Source organism: Hyla sarda, chromosome 13 (genome assembly GCF_029499605.1).
Source record: "Hyla sarda isolate aHylSar1 chromosome 13, aHylSar1.hap1, whole genome shotgun sequence".
NCBI classification, from domain to species: domain Eukaryota; kingdom Metazoa; phylum Chordata; class Amphibia; order Anura; family Hylidae; genus Hyla; species Hyla sarda.
Window position 1 is genome coordinate 49,873,364 of NC_079201.1, and position 8,346 is coordinate 49,881,709.

The 8,346-nt window shown below is 43.9% G+C and overlaps 1 non-coding gene across 1 annotated transcript; it reads left to right on the top strand.

Annotated features, from left to right (window-relative positions):
• The first annotated feature begins 7,445 nt into the window (after positions 1-7,445).
• On the top strand, positions 7,446-7,643 carry LOC130297844 (U2 spliceosomal RNA). Its single transcript, XR_008849710.1, has one exon. It is a non-coding gene; the product is annotated as a U2 spliceosomal RNA (small nuclear RNA).
• Positions 7,644-8,346: the final 703 nt, after the last annotated feature.

Genomic DNA, 8,346 nt, shown 5'->3' on the forward strand with positions numbered 1-8,346 from the left:
CATTACAGTGTTAAAAAGAAAGATTCCTTGTTTCATTGCTACTTGCTTGCTGGCTAGCTAGTCCTGTGGGCTTTGCTGCTGCAGCCGAAGAACAAAAGGTGGTGCCGCTTGTGTCTGGCCACTGTTGGAGAATCCAGGCACAGGACTGACTGCTGCTGCTGAATGAATGGCCTTCTTAATTGGATAATCTCAGCAGCTAGCACACATGTGCAGGTTGGACATGACATGATAGGTAGCTGTCTTTTAGCTGGTGGGTGCTGAACTTTCCTAATTGATATACATGGGGGTCTCCTGGCTGTTCACACAGGTGTGTCATAGCTGTTGATTGACCATGCATTGGTTCTGTGGTATTGGAAAGATAAAAACAAATGTTTCCGGCCATCCGTTGCACTAATGGATAGGTCATCAGCTGGCTGTCTATGTCCCGCATCAATATAGACCAAACTACAGAGGGTTAGGCTAGTCTATTGTGCGCCTAATGTATCAAAAGGCGCAAGGCCCTTGATAAATTCTGTGCACAGACTTTGAGATCTATGCTTTAGACTGTATTTAAACCTACTCCAACATGGACTGACATTTCTGCATACCTTCAGCCGATGCGACTTGTCGCTGAAAAGTCGCTTTTGATAAATTCAGCACCAATGCATATTGTTCTAAAAATCCTCTAGAGCAAAAGTAGCAGAAAAGTTGCACATATTTAGGCTGCGACTTTCTGTGCAACAAATGTAGACAGGAAAAAACAGTCTAAATCCTTTGATAAATATCCCCCAGTGTCTCCATCTGCTGGCTGTAGTGAATAAGCATTGCTGCAATGAAAGGGTCTGAATAAGACAAAGAACAAGAAGAAAAATAAGAATACGCAGAGAAAAAAGGAGGAAGGAAGAAAAACATGTAAAATTGGAAAAAAAATTAAGAGGAAAAGAAGGGACAAAAAGGTGAAAACGGGTTTAAAGTGAATTCTTTAAAAATTGAAAATGAATTCAGCGAAGAAATATTATATACACACACACATATATAAATGTATTCTCCATTGAGATATTCCTGCTGCATCCAGGACCCTTAGCACTGTGCTATGATGTCACTCAATACCACTGACATCGCGAGATGTAAACAACATCTCACCTTTGCTGTGTATGTAACTATGGAGATGGTGATGTCATCTAGAACCTTCACAGAACCAACAGCTATATGAGAATCAGCACTGCCATGAGCAGAACTATCACCGCCATAGGTTGTCAAGTAACCTGGATTTAACTAAAACAAGTGAGTCCAATAGAATGCAGGCATGTCCTCTATCCTTACAGCTTCCCGTGGCTGTTGGTTTGATACCGTTGGGGGACAGCCAAGGAGGCATCTGCAGGCAACAAAGGTAGGTGTGTGCTTGTGTGTGTGCTTCCTATGCAGATCCTAAACTCAGTGTCACATGCAAGCAGGAGGAGTAAGAAGGGTTCCTGGCAAATCCGGGTTATGGATTGCATTTAAAAATGCTCCATCAGAGTGCAATGGGCTCCTGTCTTGCTGCTTAGCAATAATGATATGGGTTTAGGGTCTGCTGTGTGTACTGGTGGGTGACTGCCACCCAGCCAGAGTGTGTATGGGAGGCTGCCAGCCAGCCTCCCTTCCTACAAACAGTGATAGTGCACATGAAGGGGACATTGTTGGGCCCGCCCCTTTCACGGTTATTGCTTCTCAGCCTTTTGGCTAAGATCAAGTGTAGTTTCTGCACTGGGTTTGTCCATTCATGCCGGCCCCTATTGCTTGGCCTTGAGTCCGTTCCTGCGGGTCGGGCTCTTGCTGCTATTAGGCAAAGGACTAACCCGTGAAATACTGAGGAAACCCCGGCCCTTGGCCTTCCTTTCTTCCCCTCGGGGTTGAATGGTAGCTGCTATTGGGGGTTCGGGCCGATTTCTCAAGAGAAAGCGAGGAGGGCGAGGCGATATTGGAGATGATGGCGAGCTTACCCAATGCTCCAAATACAGTTCGGCTGTGGATCGCTGATGAGAAGAGAAGCAGTTACGGCTTAATCTATGTGCAGCAGAGAGTCGTGGAAGGAATCCTGAAGATTCCGCATGAATCCATTTTCTGTGTGCAGATGTTCCCGCAGCAAGGGTTCTACAACATTTCCTTTCGGACCCTGGATGACTTGCGTACATGCTACATGCGCAGTCAGGAGAACGCTACCCATCCAGACTTGCAAGGAATCCGTTTTGTGACCGGAGAGGCAAGGCCCAGGAAAATTCCTGTGGTTGTACACATGTATAACCCCTTTGTCCGGGATTAAGAAATCCAGACTTTCCTGCGGAGATATTGTAAGACTGTGTCTGAGGCAGAAAGAAAGAACAATGTTCTTGGGACCTTCACCGGTATGCGCAGGTTCTGGGTGGAGTTCAAACCGGATCCGGAGGGTGGTGCAGGAGGCCTATGTCACCCCCCTCAGAACTTTGCCATTGGTACAAATAGGTTTTTTTTTTTGCACTACCCCGGCATGCCCACTTTTTGCAGAGGCTGTTTCCAATTTGGATACACTCGGGAGGACTGTAAGACAGGCCAAGTTTGTAAAAACTGTTATCAACCTGGTCATAGGACCGCAGAGTGTGCAGAGGCCCGTAAATGCTACTTCTGGGGTTCATCTGAACATCTGGCCAGGAACTGTCCCAAGTATTTGTTGGGGGTGTCCCGATCCTATGCCAACGTGGTGCGAGGGGAGGTGATCCCAAAGGCCCCAGTTCCCGTCAGGTCAGACAATGCCGAGGTCAGCACGCTGGCCAGTAAAGCAGAGTCTGTGCCTGAGCCTGTTCCTGATCCTGTTCCTGATCCTGTGGCTGTTCATGATCTGTTGGTGGCGGAGGGGGAGGAGGCCAAACCTCCATCTGTGGTCCCTGATCCCCCTGAGGAGATGTCGATCGACAAGGAGTCCCTGAAGAGGAAAATTTCTGAGTCTGGGGGGGGGGGGGGGGGGGCTGTTCAACACCCTTGAGTGAAAGGATTGAGGACTTTTCCAGCCCGGGGACTGAGGGGGCAGATGGGGGGTCATCAAGTCGGATTGAGTCTGACTCCTCTTGGTCCTCCCCTGGTGCCAGTTATTTGGAGGAGGTTTCGGTTAAAAAACTGGCCAAAACCCTGAAGTTTAAAGATAGTCCTTAGGAGTTTAAGAAAAGGAATAGAGGTCGGGGGAGGGGGAAAGGTGCTCCTACATGAAATTTTTTTGCTTATTTTTCCTTTTCTTACTAAAATGTAAATGAGTTTAATCATAGGTTCCTTAAATGTACGCAGCATTAAATCCTTGGAGAGGAGGTCAGCTATTTTTGATGTTATCTGCATATTCTTTTGACATGCTGGGTCTCCAAGAATGCTGTGTAATATTTTTTGGCCTCATGGGCCATCTGTGTGGTCAGACTCTATGGAGCGTAATTCTGGGGTGGGTATTTTATTTAAGAGTCATGAGTTTTTAGTTAAAAAAATATTTCATGTAGTTCCTAGAAGGGTGTTATTAGTTCATTTTATATTCAGGGGTTTAGTTTATAAGATTAATGTTTATGCTCCGGCTGGGAGGAAGGAAAGAAGGGAGGTTTTTGAGAAGTTATATTTCTTTTTGAATGGGAGGGATGATGTTTTGCTTATAGGGGATTTTAATTGTATTATTTCAAAGGGAGATAGGAGTAGTTCAGCAATGGGTGGTGGGAGTGGCTTGGACAGTACAAGCAAGCAGCTTAAAGAAATTGTCAGTTTATTTGGGTTAAAAGATGCTTTTGTTAAAAATAATGATGGTTCCATTGGTTATACTTATTTTTCTAATAATGTCAGTTCACGTATTGATTTTATTTTTGTCTCAAAACAAATGTCTGTTTCTAATTTCAGACGGAGGAGGTTACCGTTCACGGATCATGCCTGGATTGAATGTGTGGTAAGAGGTGGTGGTCTGAGTGAGTATGGGAAGGGTGTTTGGAAGTTGAATGTGTCCTTGTTGGAGAATGAATGTGTGTTACAAGAATACAGGGAGCATTTTGATGGATGGGTTTTATAGTGTGGTTGAGTGGTGGGAGTGGGTGAAATTGGAGACTAAAAGTTTTTTTTATTAAGAAAGGGTGTGAAAAAGGGAGGAGAGATAGAGAAGAGTATGAGAGATGGCAAAGAAGGTTAGAGTATTTGTATGAATTGAGGCATTTGGGGATGAGTGTTGAGAAGGAGATTGAGGAAGCTCGTGGAAGTGTGAATGAGTGGCTGGAGAGGAATGGAAGGAAGATTATTGCGCAGGCTAGGGTTGAGGTGAAAGAGATGGATGAGAAATGTACCAAATGCTTCTTTAAAAAGGCATTCAGTAAAAAAACTAAGATGATGAGTGTGTTTAAGAGTGATGCGGTAGAGGTTTTTGGTAAGGATGAGGTTTTGGAGGAAGTGTGGAAGTTTTATTCTGATTTATTCACGTAGAAGGAGCGGGATGTGACTCTAGAGGAGGAATGTTTGGGGTATGTGGATAAGTGCTTGGATGAATTTGATGGGAGTTTTTTGGAGGGAGATGTGGGTAAGAGTGAGGTTGAGGATGCTGTGAATGGGATGAAGAAAGGGAAGGTGGTGGGGAGTGATGGTTTGCCTGTGGAATTTTATCTTGTGTTTTGGGATATGTTAGGTGATTACGTATGGGAGGTGTGTAAGGAAGTTCTTAGGAGAGGGAACTTATCTAAAAGTATGAGTGAGTGTGAGATTGTGTTATTGTTTAAAAAAGGGGATAAGAGTGACCTAAAAAATTGGAGGCCTATAGCTCTCTTAAATTGTGATTATAAAATTATTGCTAAAGTTATTGCGAATAGGTTGAAGGATGTGATTGATTGATTGTATGGTAGGTGAGGAGCAAATGTGTGCAGTGCCTGATTGTAAGATTTCTGAGTGTTTGTTGGGGTTAAGGGATGTATTGTGCATGATGCATGATTTATTGTTTAAAATTTGGAGGAGAATGAATGTACCTGGAAGAATGGTGAGGTAGATTTAATGCTTGTATAGAGGTATTTGTTGTAAAGTTCAGATTAATGTTTTTTTGAGTAAGGGGGTAAAAAAGTCAGGGTTGTGTCAGGGGTGTCCCCTGTTGTTCTTATTATTTGCATGATTGAGCCTTTGTTGGGGACGATCCGGAGGGATAAGGTGATGCGGGGTATAGAAATACTTGGTAGTAATGGGAAGGATATGCCTGTGATTGTATATATGGATGATGTTACTGTTGTATGTAAGACAATGGCAGGGATAAGGCGTGCTAAGTTATTGATTGATTGTTTCTGTTTGATGAGTGGGTTTAAACTGAATGTTGACAAGAGTGGTTGTAAATTCTTTGAAGGATGGAGTGAAAGAGGGATATGTGAGTGGCCTGTGAGTGAGGGGGTGTGTGGAAGTACTAGGTGTGGTGTTTGACAATGACTTGTATGGGAAGGAAAGTTGGGAGAGGGTTCTGGGGAGGGTGGGTAATAAAATCAATTTTTGGTCTTGAAGGTGTCTGTCAAGAATTATCAGGCAGATCTTTGTTTTTCTATGGAATTCAAGTATGCAGAAACTGAGTCGTGGGAAAGTGGTGAAAAGCAGAATGCATGGTGGGAAAGGGATGATGAATGTGGAGGCGTTCCTGGTGGTAAAGTATGTCAGTTTTTGTGTCGCTGTGAGTAAAAAGGAATGTGTGTTTGGGTGCATGTTGAAGTATTTGGCTGGGAATGTGTTAGTGAAATATAAGTTAATGGAGAGAGATTTGAGATTTGAGTTTTCACTTCTCGGCCTTTTGGCTAAGATCAAGTGTAGTACCTTTCCTGTTAGTTGGCGGTGTGGAAGACCACCAAGGCCGGGTGTACCAGGGATGGCTGTATAGCACAGCAGTCATCCCCGATGAGACCTGTTCCCTGCTGGATCTGGCCTTAAGGTCCAGGTAGAGTGAAGGCCGAGGTGCACAAGTGCCCTGGGAGTGGTGACCCCAGGGTGCCGGAATTCACTTGGGATTGGCAACCCCACTTGAATGAAAGCACATAGCACGCACTTTTTCTCTCACTCTTCTGGGCACTCACCCTTAGTATCCCGGCCTTATGGCTAGGATCGGGGAATTTTTATAGATCCGGTCGGATGTCTGGGCAGTATTACACACTGCGCACATCCACTTATTTATTTATAAAAAAAATTTGTCACTGTGTCCACTTTTTGTGTTCGTTTGTTTACTAGGATTTGGTAGGGTGCGGTAGCCCTTCTGGGTGTCCCTCCTGCCGGTCTAAGGGAGGTGTGTGTGGCCATTAGGTTCCTCACCTCCCTGCTATACCCCGTGGCATCCTGTTTCAGCAGGATGCCAAACCGGTTTTACTGGTTCCTTGGTGACAACCTGGTTAACGCCTAGTTGTTTGCCGGGAACACTTTCGGTCCCTGAGTAGCTTCGGCGAAAGGGGACATCGTACCTGGAACCTCGCAGGTGCCTTTTGGCCCGGAGGAGAAGGGTTTGGTTTGTTGGGGGGCCTCTCTCCTTTCGGAGAAAGGCTTGCGATAGACCGCATCCTCGTGCACGTTTTTTTGTGTGAACACTTGCACTTTCTACTTGCACTTGGGTGATTTGAGAGCACGTACCTCGGCTTTCAAAAAAAAAAAAAATGCCTGTGAGTTTTAATGTGCCTTGGTTTTACCAGAGGCTTGAGAGGTGTATTAGGAGGAATGATTTGGGTAGCGTGACTGAATGGGATGATAGTAAGAAGGTAATGAAAATACTGGAAAATAGGGAGATAGTTGAATGTGTGGGTGATGTGGAGAAATGTTAATAACAAGGAATTGACTAATAGACAAAAAGACCTATCTTGGATGTTGGCCCATGGGTGTCTGCCAACTCGTGTTTTTCAACGGAGAAGGAGGTTAGTGGATAGTGAAGTGTGTCCTAGGGATGGCTGTGGTGGATGTGAGAATTATGTACGTGTTTTGGGAGTGTGGTTATGCAAAGTCTGTGTGGAGAGATGATGTATGGGTTGTGTGGATTGAGCAGAGAGAAAGCGAGTGTGTTATGGTTCATAGTAAATTGTGTGAAAGAGGTTTTGTGGGATGTGAGGAATATTAAGATTTTTAAGCAGTCTGATGTGGGAGTGAATGTGTGTCTAGGCATGATCCGTGGTAAAATTTTTCTTTGTTTTATGTGATCGGAAAAATTTTGGTTTTGATGATTCTGAAGGAATATGGAAACATAAAAAATGGAAAGATTGGTTATGATTTGCTTTCTGATTTTTTCTTTCTTTTCTTACAGAGTGAACTGATGAAGGGACAGCAGGAGGGACAGAATCCTTTGGGATATTTAAAGGGACAAATTTGAAGGGAAAGTTTTGTTTGGCTATATGTCTTTTTTTTCTTGTTATACATGATGAAAATGTTTTATTTATGTTTTTTGCTCTGAAAATGTATGTTATATTTCATATGTTTATGATTATATATTGTGCATTTCCTTTGCAATAAAATTTGGACTTTTCCTATTCAATAAAAAAAAAATCTGTTCTTATCAGTTTAATATCTGATACGTCCCCTATCTGGGGACCATATATTAAATGGATTTTTGAGAACGGGGGCCGATTTTGAAGCTTGCTTCTGTCGCCCTATGGCCCTATGCATTGACCCGTTATGGCAGTATCTTCAGGTACAGTGCACCACCCCATTACAATGTTAAAAAGAAAGATTCCTTGTTTCATTGCTACTTGCTTGCTGGCTAGCTAGTCCTGTGGGCCTTGCTGCTGCAGCCGAAAAACAAAAGGTGGTGCCGCTTGTGTCTGGCCACTGTTGGAGCATCCAGGCACAGGACTGACTGCTGCTGCTGAATGAATGGCCTTCTTAATTGGATAATCTCAGCAGCTAACACACGGTGCAGGTTGGACATGACATGATAGATAGCTGTCTTTTAGCTGGTGGGTGCTGAATTTTCCTAATTGGCATACATGGGGGTCTCCTGGCTGTTCACACAGGTGTGTCATTGCTGTTGATTGACCATGCATTGGTTCTGTGGTATTGGAAAGATAAAAACAAATGTTGCCGGCCACCCGTTGCAATAATGGATAGGTCATCAGCTAAGAGGCATTTGTTTTTGCAAACTGCTGCTCACAGCCAATTATGTAATAAAGTGGGGGATATTTATCAAAGCTGTCTATGTCCCGCATCACTATAGACCAAACTACAGAGGGTTAGCCTAGTCTATTGTGCGCCTAATTTATCAAAAGGCGCAAAGGCTCTTGATAAATTCTGTGCACAGACTTTGAGATCTATGCTTTAGACTGTATTTAAACCTGCTCCAACATGGTCTGACCTTTCAGCGTACTTTCAGCCGATGCGACTTGCCGCTGAAAAGTCGCTTTTGATAAATTC